General features: G+C 33.4%; 1 pseudogene; it reads right to left on the reverse strand.

Annotated features, from left to right (window-relative positions):
• Window positions 1–579: 579 nt before the first annotated feature.
• LOC148946460 (U1 spliceosomal RNA) lies at window positions 580–772 on the reverse strand (annotated as a pseudogene).
• Window positions 773–19,013: the final 18,241 nt, after the last annotated feature.

A 19,013-nucleotide genomic window follows, 5' to 3' on the forward strand; every position in this document is an offset into this window, starting at 1 on the left:
CTCGTCTCAATAGTAACCGAAACTCTAAAAAACGGAATTTTAATAGCAATAGATACATCAAAGGATCGGATTTGTGTGCTGATTTTAAATATTTAAGTTTCAAATAGATAGTCTCTATGTAGACACAAATGGTATAATCCGCATCTATATAAGAATCTTCAGAGCAGCTTCAGAGGTTGCTAGATCGAGACCTAACCAAAGAAAACTAGACCATGAACCCAGCGAGGTTCGATGAGGTTTCGATCCATTCGTGTTCGTAGCAAACGCCGAACGCATTTCCGCTAGATTGTAGCTACAACTAAAATTAGATCTCGTTCTTTACTACAAAATTGTTGATTCATCAAAAACTTTCCCGTATAATACATCACATACCGTTTTAATCACATTCACAGTATTGAATGTGTGATTTCAAACATGTAAGCTTATCAACAAATTACTCTTTTCAAAAGGGCCCAATGATGAAGTTGACAAGTCCCATTATTGTCTTGAACAACATCAAATTGTATAATTTTTCCTTTAAACTTCAAAATGAGTGACATATAAAAGAGGAGAAAATGAAAACACTTTTCAATGTGCGGACAGGGGTCCGTGCGAACGCAGCCACGACTACCAAAATTACACTGTTGAGTCACCCCCATTTGGGGTAACCCCCATTTGGGGTAACCCCCATTTGGGGTAACCACAGGAGTCAACCAATCCGACGTACAACGGAAAGGCCTCGCCCTGGGAGCGCCTCCTTAATGATCAAGCAGCTTTCCAGAGAAGTAAGTAGGTTTAGATAAAAATCTAACATTTTACTAATATCTTTCGACACAAAAATGTCATGAAATAACATCATTACGCCATGGCGTCATGATTATTAAATAAGTAACCATAATAATACAAAAATGATATTAATACGGTTTCATCCAAGCACGCTCTACGCAAGTTAAAAAAAAACAGTACAACAGTTGGTTTAAATAAACCAACTTAAATAAAAATAGGTTTAAATAAAAGTCTAACATTTTACCAATATCTTTCAACACAAAAACATCATGAAATAATATCATTACGCCATGACGTCATGAGTACTATATAAGTGACCATCCGGGTTGCAGCGGTAGCTAGCAATCCGGGTTGCAGCGGTTGCTAGCAACCTAGTAAGAGACGATCACGTCCAATGTTAAGAAATATAAAAACCCATAACTCCTAACAGAGAAGCCAGCTCAAAACAAAAAATACACCATTAGAACCGCCTTGTCCGAAACCCCTGTATAGGAAACTTTCTGTCCCTTGGCTTGAACAGCAAGGGAAATATATTGGCTTGAAAATCAAGAAAATTGACTTTAACCACGTTATTCTCCCCAAACGGGATATTTTTTTCTTTTTTCTTTTTTTTTTCTTTTCCACAGATAGCTTGGCACTGGAACATCGTAGAGGGTTGTTCAATAGCTAATTTTAAAGGAAATTAATTGGGTTAAAAACCTTTTGTAACTAAAATAAATTATTTCTAAAAGAGAATAAATTTGTCCACCAAAAACTGCATTTTTGATGTCTTTTCACACTGCAGTCTTTCAAACATAATCGTATACCAGCGGTAAGATTTGAACCCACGCCTCCGAAGAGACTGGTGGCAAACACCAGTGTCTTGGACCACTCGGCCAGGCTGCCTCTCATAAATAATTGTATATGTGAATTTGGGTTGCAGCAGTAGCTAGCAACCTAGTAAGAGACAATCAGTCCCATGCTAAGAAGTATAACAAAACTCCTAAAAATAGAGTAAGATCAAAACGAAAGTACATCATTGAAACTACCTTGTCTGAAACATTACTAGATAAATAATGAATGTCGTCATAGCTTTATATTAGATTAGAGCTATGACGTGAATAGAAAAACACGAAATTATATTGTTGTTTCTGATGACGTCATGAGATAATATATAATAAAGATCGAACTCTTCCCTATACTAACTTGCATACACAACTTCACTATAGTTAATATTACAGTATTTATATGATACATCATTATAAATTATAAAAGGTTCAAATGTTCGAAGATTATAGAGTTAAAAATTTTCCCACACCGGGACTCGAACCCGAGCCTGTTAAGTGAAAGTTAACTATCCTAGCCAATAGACCATATGGAACCAAAAGAAGTATAATTTAAGAGCCATATGCATATTATTATTTCACCATACCAATTATAATAGGGCCAAAACAAAATCGTCGACTTGCAACCTTACTTTTGACACATTTGTTAAATCTTCATCAGGATTAAAAAATGTTTTGCTAGTTTTACATGAAAGAACGAACCTTAGCCCATAGTAGCAGAAATAAGAATATCTAGGTTGCAGCGGTAGCTAGCAACCTATTACATAATCCGGGTTTAAGTGGTAGCTAGCAACCTAGTAAGAAACGCCAAATTAAAATATGATCATTTGAAGAACAAACAATTGCTTATATTGGACTTAGTTAGCTGCCTGATTCTTTGAGGTTCGTCTCTTACTATTCCAAAGAAGATTCCGGTTTGCAGCGGTAGCTAGCAACCTAGTAAGAGACGATCACGTCCAATGTTAAGAAATATAAAAACCCCTAACGCCTAAAAACAGAGTCAGATCAAAACAAAAAGTACACCATTAGAACCGCCTTGTCCGAAACCCCTATAAAGGAAACTTACCACCCTGCGGCTTGAATAACAAAGAAAATATATTGGCTTGATAATCAAGAATATTGACTTTAACCACGTTATTCTCCACAAACGGGATATTTTTTTCTTTCTTTTCCACAGATAGCTTGGCACTGGAACATCGTAGAGAGTTGTTCAATGGCTCATTTTAAAGGATATCTCTAGATCTAGCGCTATTTGTACTTAATTTTTTTTTGAATTAATTTTTTTTACGAAAAACTTAATTTTTTATATACAATATTAATCAATGACGTCATAGTCTTTGGATGTAGTTAGTACATAAAGTCTGGATCATCGAATTAAAGCTGAAACTAAGTAAAGAACAATTATGCCTCCATATATTCACAGTGATCTATAAAATTTCCCATTACATCTATAAACTGTTCCACAGTTGCCGGTTCATACCTTGGAAGCTTTTCACTAAACATGCAACATTTCTTTTGGATATTACTATGAAGTTTTGCGAAAGCATCTCTAGCTGACTTTTCAACGAAATCCATTCTTTCAGAGATAATTTTAATCTTTAATTTTGAATATTTTTCGTAATCCCGGTAAAAAATTTGTAAAATGTTTCTAAATTTACTAAGATCAGCCAGCATTGTTGCCATGTTTTTGGACTTCTGAATATAATTTTTAATTTTGCCCTTATACGTTCTTTGCAGCTTGTGTAAACTGCAAAATATCCATGGTATCCGAGCAGTAGTTTGAATATTTCAATTCAAGCTAGAAAAATACCTGAAAATGTTAAAATTAGTTTTATTTTTAGTTAGGTTCTAACTACCCGATGTGGAATTTACTATGTATTTTCAGACCAAAAAATTCAAGTTTTTAATATATTTCATTTTTCAGTTTAGAATCGCTAAAGTTATTATGTAAACTGCAAAAATATTTATGATATATGAGCAATAATTTTAATCTTTTAATTCAAACTAACAAAATACCTGAAAATTTAAAAATTAGTTTAATTTTTTGTTAGGTTATGGGTACATGATACGAGTCTTAAAAAGTTTCAATTAGATAAGAATATTATTTCTTGTTTTGTAATAAGATGCGTTCTAATAGAGTTATACGTAATTTAAAAAAACATTACTATACAAAAAACAGAGACAACATCTTGAAAAGAGAAAAGCAAAGGTATTCAACCGACAAGGCGTATCGAGATGCGAAAATTGAGAGAGCCAAACAAAAGAGTAAGGAATGGTATGATAACGATAAAGATTACAGAAACAAACATAAGAAAAAAGTTGCTACCAGAATAATGTGTAGATACTGGGGTGACAAAAGCTATAATGAAAAAATTAAATTTTCTGCGAGGTTGTACCGAAGAACGCATAAGGACAAAGGGAAATATTACATTCAGAAATACAAGAAGATGGCAAAAAAGAAGGGAAAATGAAGGAAGATGGCAAAAATTCCTGGAGCACCGACTCAAGAAAAAAGCATTTCTAACTGTGTTTTAAACAGTTCTTTTAGTTCTACTGAATATTTGGCAAAAAATTCTCTGTGTAGTAGAACAAACTGTCCTGAAAAGTACGAGACAACTATTGAAGAATGCTCTGAATCTAGATCTGACAAGGAAATTATGATGGCTGAAGTCACCTATAACAATCTGAGTAAACATTCAAAACCAAAAATATGGCAGCAGGTTACTTGGCAATGTCACCGTGATATCTGCAAGCTCTATCCGACGGATATTGAATTATGTCAAATTCTTTTTGATATCCTTGAAAATAATATAGCATTAAAATTTTCAACTGACAAAGTGGTTAATTTCTACCTTGGCGGCTTGGATTATTGTGAAATCAATTACAGGGACACAAGAAAGCATGGGCATTCGTTATACTGTAGCCCAAATGAGGGATGTCAGAGCTATTTGCTTTAACTAAGGGCACTAGCTCCACATTTTCCTGTCTTGAACTGTTTCATTAATAGCGTATATAAGGCAGTATCAAAATGTAAGATTATACAACATATTAATCTACTAAAAGTCGAGGGCTCGTACAAGGAACTAAGTCATTACATAGAAGAAGTGTCAAGTAGACTCTGTCGTAATAATAGTACAATAAAGAACAACACCTTGCCCATGTTAACTAAAACATAAATAGGGATTATGTAATTTCCAATAGTATCATGGCTGTAGAGATGACTGAAACCTAGTTACAATAAAAAACGATCATTGGAATAACAAAAATTGCATACCTTTGGAATTAGCTAGCTACTTGATTATTTGAGACTCGTCTCTTACTATTTAAAAGAAGAAAAAGCCGTAGACTTTTTCCTGTGTGTAATCAGTTTATCCGGGTTGCAGCGGTAGCTAGCATCCGGGTTGCTGCGGTAGCTAGCAACCTAGTAAGAGACTCACGTCCAATGTTAAGAAATATAAAAACCCATAGTTCCTAACAAAGGAGTCAGATCAAAACAAAAAGTAGACCATTAGAACCGCCTTGTCCAAAACCCCTGTATAGGAAACTTTCTGTCCCTTGGCTTGAACAGCAAGGGACATATATTGGCTTGAAAATCAAGAAAATTGACTTTAACCAGGTTACTCTCCCCAAACGGGATATTTTTTTCTTTTTTTTTCATTTCAACAGATAGCTTGGCACTGGAACATCGTAGAGGGTTGTTCAATAGCTCATTTTAAAGGAAATTAATTGGGTTAAAAATCTATAGTAACTAAAATAAATTATTTCTAAAAGAGAATAAATTTTTCCACCAAAAACTGCATTTTTGATGTCTTTTCACACTGCAGTCTTTCAAACATAATCGTATACCAGTTATCCGGGTTGCAGCGGTAGCTAGCAATCCGGGTTGCAGCGGTAGCTAGCATTTACATTAAAAGACGATCACTGAAATAACAAACCATTCCATACATTGGACTTAGTTAGCTACTTGATTGTTTGAGTTTCGTCTCTTACTATTTAAATATAATAAAGATCAAACTCTTCCCTATACTAACTTGCATACAAAACTTCACTATAGTTAAGATTACAGTATTTATATTTTTACATTAAAAGACGATCACTGAAATAACAAACCATTCCAAACATTGGACTTAGTTAGCTACTTGATTGTTTGAGTTTCGTCTCTTACTATTTAAAAGAAGAAAAAGCCGTAGGCTTTTTCCTGTTTGTATTTACAGTTAAAAAACGAACTCAAGTCCAAAGAAACTGAACATTGTGGTTCATTCATATTATCTTCATTATTTTAGCTAGAATGTAAATAAACAAGTTTCTTTTTTAAATTTTAAATTGAAAAGATAGTGCTTTTAATTCAATATATTAAAAGTTCTCCCCGACGGGGAATCGAACCCCCTTCTCCCAGGTAACAAGTGGGCATACTTACCATTAGACTATCGAAGACTTATGAAATAAAAGTTACATATAATGTAATAAAGATCAACCTCTTCTCTATACTAACTTGCATACGCAACTTCACAATAGTTAAGATTACAGTATTTATATTTTTACATTAAAAGACGATCACTGAATTAACAAACCATTCCATACATTGGACTTAGTTAGCTACTTGATTGTTTGAGTTTCGTCTCTTACTATTTAAAAGAAGAAAAAGCCGTAGGCTTTTTCCTGTTTGTATTTATCGTTAAAAAACAAACTCAAGTCCAAAGAAACTGAACACTGTGGTTCATTCATATTATCTTCATTATTTTAGCTAGAATGTAAATAAACAAGTTTCTTTTTTAAATTTTAAATTGAAAAGATAGTGCTTTTAATTCAACATATTAAAAGTTCTCCCCGACGGGGAATCGAACCCCCTTCTCCCAAGTAACAAGTGGGCATACTTACCATTATTATAATAAGGCCAAAACAAAATCGTCGACTTGCAACCTTACTTTTGACACATTAGTTAAATCTTCATCGGGCTTAAAAAATGTTTTGCTAGTTTTACATGAAAGAACGAACCTTAGTCCATATACAATAAAGAACGACACCTTGCCCATGTTAACTAAAACATAAATAGGGATTATGTAATTTCCAATAGTATCATGGCTGTAGAGATGGCTGAAACCTAGTTACAATAAAAAACGATCATTGGAATAACAAAAATTGCATACCTTTGGAATTAGCAAGCTACTTGATTATTTGAGACTCGTCTCTTACTATTTAAAAGAAGAAAAAGTCGTAGGCTTTTTCCTGTGTTTTTACAGTAAAGAACGATCTCTTTCCCATACTAACTGATATATGGTGGTTCCAGGTGTAGTTACATTACATAAAGGATCGATGTGGTTCATTATAAATTATAAAAGGTTTAGAGCTTCTAATGTTCGAAGATTATAGAGTTAAAAATTTTCCAATACCGGGAATCGAGTCCGGGCGTTCTAGATGAAATCCACCTATCCTATCCGCTACACCATATGGGACTATAAAACAGCATGATTTAAGAACCATATGCATATTATTATTTCATCGTATTTTCCGGGTTGCAGCGGTAGCTAGCAATCCAGGTTGCAGCGGTAGCTAGTAACCTAGTAAGAGACGATCAAGTCCAATGTTAAGAAATATAAAAACCCCTAACTCCTGAGAAAAGAGTCAGATCAAAACAAAAATTACACCATTAGAACCACCTTGTCCAAAACCCCTGTTAAGGAAACTTATCACTCTTTGGCTTGAATAACAAAGAAAATATATTGGCTTGAAAATCAAGAAAATTGACTTTAACCAAGTTATTCTCCACAAACGGGATATTTTTTTCATTCCGCTTGATTTTCCTCCTCAACTAGCTGGGCACTGGAAAATCATAGAGAGCTGTGTAATAGCTCATTTTAAAGGAAATTGCAACATTTAGTCACTTTTTTAATTAAAAATTTTTAAAGTAGACTCAATTTTGTCAAAAAAGTTGCCTTTTTGATGTATTTTCATACTGCAGTCTTTTCAAAGACATTTGAATTTTATAATAAAGATCGAACTCTTCCCTATAATAACTTGCATACGCAACTTGACTATAGTTAAGATTACAGTATTTATATTTTTACATTAAAAGACGATCACTGAAATAACAAACCATTCCATACATTGGACTTAGTTAGCTACTTGTTTGTTTGAGTTTCGTCTCTTACTATTTAAAAGAAGAAAAAGCCGTAGGCTTTTTCCTGTTTGTATTTATAGTTAAAAAACGAACTCAAGTCCAAATAAACTGAACACTGTGGTTCATTTATATTATCTTCATTATTTTAGCTAGAATGTAAATAAACAAGTTTCTTTTTTTAAATTTTAAATTGAAAAGATATTGCTTTTAGTTCAACATATTAAAAGTTCTCCCCGACGGGGAATCGAATCCCCTTCTCCCAGGTAACAAGTGGGCATACTTACCATTAGACTATCAAAGACTTATAAAATAAAAGTTACATATAAGATATGATAATAATTTTTACATAAAGGACCGATATAGCTCATCATAATCCGATACTGGGGTGACAAAAGCTAAAAAATTAAATTCTCTGCGAGGTTGTACCGAAGAATCCGGGTTGCAGCGGTAGCTAGCAACCTAGTAAGAGACGATCACGTCCAATGTTAAGAAATATAAAAACCCATAGCTCCTAAAAAAGGAGTCAGATCAAAAGAAAAAGTACACCATTAGAACCGCCTTGTCCCAAACCCGTTCATAGGAAACTTTCTGTGCCTTGGCTTGAACAGCAAGGGAAATATAATGGCTTGAAAATCAAGAAAATTGACTTTAACCACGTTATTCTCCCCAAACGGGATATTTTTTTCTCTTTTCTTTGTATCCATAGATAGCTTGGCACTGTAACATCGTAGAGGGTTCTTCAATAGCTCATCCTAAAGGAAATTAATTGGGTTAAAAATCTATAGTAACTAAAATAAATTATTTCTAAAAGAGAATAAATTTTTCCAATAAAAACTGTATTTTTGATGCAGTGACGTCATAATTACTATATAACAAACGTCAAAACTGTATCCCAGTTGCAGCGGTAGCTAGCAACCTAGTAAGAGACGATCACGTCCAATGTTAAGAAATATAAAAACCCATAGTTCCTAACAAAGGAGTCAGATCAAAACAAAAAGTACACCATTAGAACCGCATTGTCCAAAACCCCTGTATAGGAAACTTTTTGTCCCTTGGCTTGAACAGCAAGGGAAATATATTGGCTTGAAAATCAAGAAAATTGACTTTAACCACGTTATTCTCCCCAAACGGGATATTTTTTTTCTTTTTTTTCTTTTCCACAGATAGCTTGGCACTGGAACATCGTAGAGGGTTGTTCAATAGCTCATTTTAAAGGAAATTAATTGGGTTAAAAATCTATAGTAACTAAAATAAACTATTTGTAAAAGAGAATAAATTTTTCCACCAAAAACTGCATTTTTGATGTCTTCACACTGCAGTCTTTCAAACACAGTCGTATACCAGCGGTAAGATTTGAACCCACGCCTCCGAATCTAGTAAGAGACGATCAGTCCAATGCTAAGAGATATAACAAAACTCCTAAAAATAGAGTCAAATCAAAACAAAAGTACATCATTAGAATTACCTTGTCTGAAACCCTACTAGATAAATATTGAATGTCGTCAATGTTTTATGTTAGAGCTATGACGTGAATAGAAAAACACGAAAATATATTGTTGTTTCTGAAGACGTCATGAAATAATATCATTGCGCTATGACCTCAATAAAATCATTACGCCGTGACGTCATAATTACTATATAATAAGCGTCAGAACTGTAAATGTTCTCATTCATAATTACATAATGGTTTCAATCAAGCAAGCTATACGCAAGTTGAAAAAACAGTACTACACAAACAACAGAGATAGTAACTTGAAAAGAAAAAAGCAAAGGTATTCAACCGACCAGGCGTATCGAGAAGTAATAATTGAGAGAGCAAAACAAAACAGCAAGATGTGCTATCTCAATGATGAAGATTATAGACATGCAAAAATTGAGACAGCCAAACAAAAGTTCAAGGATAGTTATCACAATGATGAAGATTACCGCATTAAATATAAGAAAAACCAAAAGCAAAGGTATTCAACCGTCCAGGTGTATCGATAATTATAATAAAGAACGAATATTTTACCGATTATCTACTAATAACCATATATGACGTAATAAGTGACATGACGTAATATCTAAAACCTATTGTGTACTAATAACCATATATGACTTAATGAGCGACGTGACGTAAAACTTGAAAAAATTAATTTTTATTTTATTTTCGTTTTTAGTTCAGAATCGCTAAAGTTATAAACTGCAAAAATATTTATGGTGTCTGAACAATAGTTTTAATCTTTTAATTTAGTCTAGAAAAATACCTGAAAATTTAAAAATTAGTTTAATTTTTTGTTAGGTTGTTGATACTTGATACGGGACATAAAAATTCAACTAATGGTTGCGTAATGGTTTCAATCAAACAAGCTACACGCAAGTTAAAAAAAGAGTACTACAAAAAAAACAGAGATAGCATCTTGAAAAGAGAAAAGCAAAGGTATTCAACCGACCAGGCGTATCGAAATGCGAAAATTGATAGTGACAAACAACGTTATTGTAATGATGTAGTTTATATACATGCGAAAATTGAGACAGCCAAACAAAAGAGCAAGGAACGGTATGATAACGATATAGATTACCGAAACAAACATAAGAAAAAAGTTGCTATCAGAATAATGTTTAGATGCTGGGGTGACAAAAGCTATAATGTAAAAATTAAATTCTCTGCGAGGTTGTACCGAAGAACGCATAAGGACAAAGGTAAAAATTTACAATAAGGAACGAACTGAACCCATAGTAACTTAAGTGTTATTATAATAAAGAAGGAACGCTTGCTCATAGTATCTGAAATATTAATTAAAAGTAGTAGCTCTAGCTTTAGTGGCAGTATTATCATCGGTAAACTTTTCTAGAGTATGGTGCAATAATTGACTTACATGCTTTATTCTCTGAAATTCGTCTCTTACTACTCAAACTAATAAAAAACCGTAGGCTTTTTCCTGTTTGTAATCCGGGTTGCTGCGGTAGCTAGCAACCTGGTAAGAGACGATACAATAAAGAACGAACTGTTGCGTATACCAACTTGTATAGGCAACCGGGTTGCAGTGGTAACTAGCAACCTAATAAGAGACGATCACGTCTGATGTTAAGAAATATAAAATTACATTAAAGAATATAGCAAAGATCGACCTCTAGCTTATTTGAATTTTAAATTAAACGATTTTAATTCATTGTTAAATAAAGGATCGATATATGTTGTATAATTACATAAAGGATCGATACTATAAATGGGAATTCTGTAATTATCATCGGTATCACAGTTTTATAGATAGCTGAATTACAAACTAAAAGAAATTGACCCAGGGTGGGCTTGAACCACCAACCTTTCGACTATTAGCCGAACCTGCTAGCCTGTTGCGCCACGGCGTCATTTATCAGAGATGTAAAATTAACAATATGATGTGTTCAAATAGAATATAAAAGAGGGATAAAACCGAAACTAAAATGACCAAGCAAAATAAACAAAATACTTTGCTTTGTCAAACAGTTCGTGGTAACGAACTGTAAGTAAGGAGCGACCCGGCTCAATGGTAACCGAAACTCTAAAAAAGGAATTTCGATACCAATAGATACATCAAAAGAATCAGATTTTAATTCTGATTTCAAATATATAAGTTTCATCAAATTTAATTTTACCCATCAAAAGTTACGTGCCTGAGAAAATTTGGCTGATTTTCAAAAAAAGAGGGAAAGACCCCCTAAAAGCTAAAGAACCTTAATGAAAATCACACCATCATATTCAGCGTATCAGAGAACCCTAGTGTAGAGGTTTCAAGCTCCTATCTACAAAAATTTGGAATTTTCCATTTTTTGCCAGAAGAAAGATCACGGATGCGTGTTTATTTGTTTGTTTGTTTGTTTGTTTGTTTGTTTGTTTGTTTTTTTTTCCCAGGGGTGATCGTATCGACCCAGTGGTCCTAGAATATTGTGGGAGGGCTCATTGGAACGGGAATTCAAAGTTCTAGTGCCCTTTTTAAGTGACCAAAAAAAATGGAGGGCAACTAGGCCCCCTCCCACGCTCATTTTTTTCCCAAAGTCACCCGATCAAAATTTTGAGATAGCCATTTTGTTCAGCATGGTCGAAAATATGATAAAAATGTCTTTTAGGATGACTTGATCCCCCAAAGTCCCCAGGGGGAGGGCTGAAAGTTATGAACTTTACTCATTGTTAACATATAGTATTGGCTATTGGGAAGTATACAGACTTTTTCAGAGGAGATTTTTTCTGGTAGGTGGGGGAAGGAGAGGGTCGGGGCTATATGGAAGGATCTTTCCATGAAGGAAGTTTTCATGGGGGAAGGGACATTGCTATGAAGGGTGCGCCGGATTTCCCAGCATTATTAAAGAAAAAGATCAGGAATTAAATAAAAAACAACAAGTTTTTCAACTGATCAACTGATTGTGATTAAGAGGTCATTTTTAAAGAACTGGAAAAAAAAATCGAACTATAGTTTAAAGAGCAGGGTATTGACTAGGGGGCGAACCCCCTAATATACGTGTTAAAAATTTATGAATATAGAAGGTCGTTAAGTAAGTTAATTCCAAGTTACGTATATTTATTACTAATAAAAACGTTATTAAATAAAATTAAAAAATTTTCTTGAAATAAATTAAAAAAAATATAATACTAAAATTTTTTTTTAATTATTAATTTAATTTTATAAAAAAACAAAAACTTAATTAATTAAAAATATTTCAAAAATTAAATAAAAAAACAACCTTTTTTAACTGAAATTAAGGAACGACATTAAAACTTAAAACGAACAGAAATTATTCCGTATATGAAGGGGGCTGTCCCCTCCTCAACGCCTCGCTCTTTACGCTAAAGTTTGACTTTCTCACAACTCTATTTTTTTAAACAATAAAAAAACTTTAGCGTAAAGAGCGAGGCGTTGAGGAGGGGACAGCCCCCTTCATATACGGAATAATTTCTGTTCGTTTTAAGTTTTAACGTCGTTCCTTACTTTCAGTTAAAAAAACTTGTTTTTTTTATTTAATGTACATTAAAAGACGATCATTGAAATAACAAACCATTGCATACAATGGAGTTAGCTAGCTATTTCTGTGTTGCAGCGGTAGGTAGGAACCTAGTAAGAGACGATCACGTCCAATGTTAAGAAATACAACCCCCCGTTTCACCGACATAGGGTAGCAAGAATGAAAATTTAAATACCTATCATTTTGCGTTGGTTTTCTGTAAATCGAGAAAAGTAAATGAAGATCCCTTTTAATTAATTAAATATCCAGAAAAGGTAATTTATTATTATCCTCAAACTCAACTGTAAATTTAATATTATTATCAATACTATTTAAATGCTTACAAAATAGGTCTAAGGAGTCCAATCCATGTTTCCAAACGCACACCGCATCATCCATGAACCTACCCCTGAAGCAAGGAGAGATTCTAAAATTGTGTAGCGGAGGTTTCAATGGCATCTATGAAAAGATTTTCCAATAAAGGAGATTCACAGTCTTTAGCTATTGGGGTTTCTCAGTCTTTAGATTTAGATGTATCAAAAAGTTTCATTTCATTACCATATGTACCTGGTTTGGGTGAGAAACTTTCACGGGTTTTACGTAATTTTGTTATTGATACATGTTTCCAACCGTTGAGGCCAATAAATAAATATATATGTGAATTATATATAAATATATATGTAATAAATATATATATTTTATGTGTAATAAATATATTTTTTTTTCTCATAAATAAATATATATGTGAATTTGGGTTGCAGCAGTAACTAGCAACCTAGTAAGAGACGATCAGTCCAATGCTAAGAAATATAACAAAACTCCTAAAAATAGAGTCAGATCAAAACAAAAGTACATCATTAGAATTACCTTGTCTGAAACCCTACTAGAGAATAATGAATGTCATCATAGTTTTATATTAGAGCTATGACGTGATTAGAAAAACACGAAATTATATTGTTTATTATATTGTTTCTGATGACGTCATGAAATAATATCATTGCGCCATGACGTCAATAAAATCATTACCCCGGGACGTCATAATTACTACTTAAGAACGACAAAGATGTAAATTCTCTCATTCTGGATTAGATAATGGTTAGATCAAAGCAAACTATACGCAAGTTGAAAAAACAGTACTACACAAACAACAGAGATAGTAGCTTGAAAATAAAAAAGCAAAGGTATTCAACCGACCAGGCGTATCGAGAATTATAATAAAGAACGACCTCTTGCCTATACTAAATTTTATACGCCACTTAATTATAGTATAGGTTAGTAATTCCACAGATAGCTTGGCACTGGAGCATCGTAGAGAGTTGTTCAATGGCTCATTTTAAAGAAAATTAATGGGGTTAATAACCTTTTGTAATTAAAACAAATTATTTTTAAAATAGAATCAGTTTTTTTACGTATAATAAAGATCAAACTCTTCCCTATACTAACTTGCATACGCAACTTCACTATAGTTAAGATTACAGTATTTATATTTTTACATTAAAAGACGATCACTGAAATAACAAACCATTCCATACATTGGACTTAGTTAGCTACTTGATTACAGTAAAGACCGATCTGTAGCCCGTAGTAACTGAAGATCCGGGTTGCACCGTATTATAATAGAAAAGAGGAGCTCTCACTTAAATCTGTGTTGCAGCGGTAGCTAGCAACCTAGTAAGAGACGATCGCGTCCAATGTTAAGAAATATAAAAACCCATAGCTCCTATAAATCCGGGTTGCAGCGGCAGCTAGCAACCTAGTAAGAGACGATCACGTCCAATGTTAAGATATATAAAAACCCATAGCTCCATAAGATATATAAAAACCCATCTGACTCCAAAAAAGTAGTCAGATCAAAACAAAAAGTAAACCCTAAGAACTCCCTTGTCTGAAATCCCTGTATAGTTACATTAAAAGACGATCATTGGAATAACAAACAATTGCACACATTGCAATTAGTTAGCCACTTGATTGTTTGAGGTTCGTCTCTTACTATTTCAAAGAAGAAAAAGCCGTAGGCTTTTTCCTGATTGTAATCAGTTTATTATCTGGGTTGTTATAATAATCTTAATAAACATGCAATATTTTAATAAATCATCATAAGGATGATAATGCGACAAACTTGTCTTTTAACAAGTTTACATACAGTACAATAAAGAACGATAAAGAACAGTATCATTGCTGTAGAGATGGCTGAAACCTAGTTACATTAAAAGACGATCATTGGAATAACAAACAATTGCATACATTGGAATTAGCTAGCTACTTGAATGTTTGGGACTCGTCTCATACTATTTCAAAGAAGAAAAAGCCATAGGCTTTTTCCTGTGTGTAGTCAGTTTATTATCATAGGCAGCGCGCTAGCACTGCCTGAGTAAACAACGATGTGGGCACAATGTGTTTTTTTCTTCTTCAGTCGTCCGGGTTGCAGCGGTAGCTAGCAATTACATGAAGGATCGATATTGTTCATCATAAATTCAGAATATGTAAGTTTTGTTACAGTAAAGAACGATCTCTCGCCAATAGTAACTGATATACGGTGGCTCCAGGAGTAGTAGTCTGGGTTGCAGCGGTAGCTAGCAACCTAGTAAGAGACGATCACGTCCAATGTTAAGAAATATAAAAACCCAAAACTCCTAAGAAAAGAGTACGATCAAAACAAAAAGTACACCATTAGAATTGTCTTGTCCGAAATTCCTATAAGGGAAACTTACCGCCCTTTGGCTTGAATAACAAAGAAAATATATTGGCTTGAAAATCAAGAAAATTGACTTTTACCACGTTATTCTCCTCAAAGGGGATATTTTTTTCTTTCTTCTTCTTTTCCACAGATAGCTTGGCACTGGAACATCGTAGAGAGTTGTTCAATGGCCCCTTTTAAGGGAAATTAATGGCGTCAAAAACTTTTTGTACTTAAAACAATGTATTTTTAAAATAGAATCAAATTTTTACGAATAATTGCATATTTCAATATTAAAGATTGATCAATGACGTCATAATCGTATACCATTGGTAGGATTTGAACCCACACTTCCGAAGAGACTGGTGACTAACACCAGCGCCTTGGACCACTCGGCCAAGAAAAATATCCCACAAACAGGATATTTTTTTCTTTCTTTCTTCTTCTTCTTCTTTTCCACAGATAGCTTGGCACTGGAACATTGTAGAGAGTTGTTCAATGGCTCATTTTAAAGGAAATCTCTAGATCTTGTGCCATTTCTATCTAATTTTCTTTTAAATTAATTATTTTTTACGGAAAACTTAATTTTTTATTATAATAAAGAACGAACTCTATCCGGGTTGCAGCGGTAGCTAGCAACCTAGTAAGAGACGATCACGTCCAATGTTAATTATAATAAAGAACGAATATTTTACCGATTATCTACTAATAACCATATATGACGTAATAAGTTACATGACGTAATATCTAAAACCTATTGTGTACTAATAACCATAAAATTATTAATGAGCGACGTGATGTAAAAATTAAAAAAAATAATTTTTATTTTATTTTCGTTTTTGGTTCAGAATCGCTAAAGTTATAAACTGCAAAAATATTTATGGTGTCTGATCAATAGTTTTAATCTTTTAATTTAGACTAGAAAAATACCTGAAAATTTAAAATTTAGTTTAATTTTTTGTTAGGTTCTTGATACTTTATACGTGACACAAACATTCAACTAATGGTTACATAATGGTTTCAATCAAGCAAGCTACACGCAAGTTAAAAAAACAGTACTACCAAAAAAACAGAAATAGCATCTTGAAAAAAGAAAAGCAAAGGTATTCAACCAACCAGGCGTAACGAGATTCGAAAATTTATAGTGACAAACTGCATTATTATAATGATGTAGTTTATAGACATGCGAAAATTGATAGTGACAAACAGCGTTATTATAATGATGAAGTTTATAAACATGCAACAATTGAGAAAGCCAAACAAAAGAGCAAGTAACTGTATGATAACGATATAGATTACCGAAACAAATATAAGAAAAAAGTTGCTACCAGAATAATGGGTAGATACTGGGGTGACAAAAGCTATAATGAAAAAATTAAATTCTCTGCGAGGTTGTACCGAAGAACGCAAAAGGACAAAGGGAAAAATTACATTCAGAAATACAAGAAGATGGCAAAAATGCATGTTGATCTTCGTAAATTGAGAAACATTTTACGTATGTTTTACCAGGATCACGAAAAGTATTCAAAATTACAGATTAAAACTCTCTTTAAAAGAGCGAATGCTGTTGAAAAGTCAGCTGGAAATGCTTTGGCAAAGCTTTATAGTAATATCCAAAAGAAATGTTGTCAGTTTAATGAAAAGCTTCCAAGGTATGGACTGGCAACTGCGGAACAGTTTTTAGATACAATTGAATATTTTCGACAAAACAGTGAATATACAGAGGCGTACTTCTTAGAGAATTCGTATATTAATTTTGGAAGGAGCAATTGCAGTTTATGTAGCAGCAATAAAAATATATATACAAGCATACCTATCAACAGCGAAGGAAAAGCAATGTTTTTCAATTATGGTGAAAATGAGCCTGTTAGGGTTATTAGTATATGTGTTTGTAAGACTAATGATTTAGAATAAATTCCTGGAACACCGACTCAAGAAAAAAGCATTTCTAACTGTGTTTTAAGTAGTTCTTATTGTTCTACTGAATATTTGGCAAAAAATTCTCTGTGTAGTAGAACAAACTGTCCTGAAAAGTACGATACAACTATTGAAAAATGCTCTGAATCTAGATCTGACAAGGAAATTATGATGGCTGAAGTCACCTATAACAATCTGAGTAAACAATCAAAACCAAAATTTGGGCAGCAGGTTACTTGGCAATGTCACCCTGATATTTGCAAGCTCTATCCGAGGGATATTGAATTATGTCAAATTCTTTTTGATATCCTTGAAAATAATATAGCATTAAAATTTTCCACTGACAAAGTGGTTAATTTCTACCTTGACGGCTTGGATTATTGTGAAATCAATTACAGGGACACAAGAAAAGATGGGCATTCGTTAAACTGTAGCCCAAATGAGAGATGTCAGAGCTATTTGCGTTCTCTAAGGGCACTAGCTCCACATTTTCCTGTCTTGACCTGTTTCATTAATAGCGTATGTAAGGCAGTATCAAAATCTAAGATTATACAACATATTAATCTACTAATAGTCGAGGGCTCGTACACGGAACTAAGTTATTATATAGAAGAAGTGTCAAGTAGACTCTGTCGTAATAATAGTCAAGACTTCATCTACGGTGATAGCAATATTAGAGTTTCTGTGGATGAAAATACAATAATAAAATTATTTGGTGAGAGCCTTGATAAGGTAGCTAACATCAGGGATGTATACCCTACAGCGCATTTTGACATTTGCGAGCAGTTAAGACAAAACACCAATTGAAGAGTCTAAGATCCCTTTCAAATAAGAAAGTTTTGATGAAATGATGGCCACGATTTTAGAACAACTACAATTATTTCTAAAAGAAAATAAATTTTTCCACCAAAAACTGCATTTTTGATGTCTTTTCACACTGCAGTCTTTCAAACATAATTGTATACCAGCAGCAAGATTTGAACCCACGCCTCCGAAGAGACTGGTGGATAACACCAGTGCCTTGGACCACTCGGCCAGGCTGCCTCTCATAAATAAATATATATATGTGAATTTGGGTTGCAGCAGTAGCTAGCAACCTAGAAAGAGACGATCAGTCCAATGCTAAGAAATATAAAAACCCAAAACTCCTAAAAATAGAGTCAGATCAAAACAAAAGTACATCATTAGAATTACCTTGTCTGAAACCCTACTAGATAAATAATGAATGTCATCATAGTTTTATATTATCCGGGTTGCAGCAGCAGCTAGCAACCTAGTATGAGACGATCACGTCCAATGTTAAGAAATATAAAAACCCATAACTCCTAAAAACAGAGTCAGATCAAAACAAAAAGAACACCATTAGTATCGCCTTGTCCAAAATTCCTATAAGGGAAACTTACCACCCTTTGGCTTGAATAACAAAGAATATATATTGGCTTGAAAATCAAGAAAATTTGATTTTACCACGTTATTCTCCACAAAGGGGATATTTTTTCTTTCATCTTCTTTTCCACAGATAGCTTGGCACTGGAACATCATAGAGAGTTGTTCAATGGCTCATTTTAAAGGAAATTAATTGGGTTAAAAACCTTTTGTACTTAAAACAATTTATTTTTAAAATAGAATCAGTTTTTAAAGAAAAATCGCATATTTCTTATTAAAGATTGATCAATGACGTCATAATCGTATTCCAGTGGTAGGATTTGAACCCACATTTCCGAAGAGACTAGTGACTAACACAAACGCCTTG

Source organism: Artemia sp. Qi Xiang Cuo, chromosome 12 (genome assembly GCF_049724085.1).
Source record: "Artemia sp. Qi Xiang Cuo chromosome 12, ASM4972408v1, whole genome shotgun sequence".
NCBI classification, from domain to species: domain Eukaryota; kingdom Metazoa; phylum Arthropoda; class Branchiopoda; order Anostraca; family Artemiidae; genus Artemia; species Artemia sp. Qi Xiang Cuo.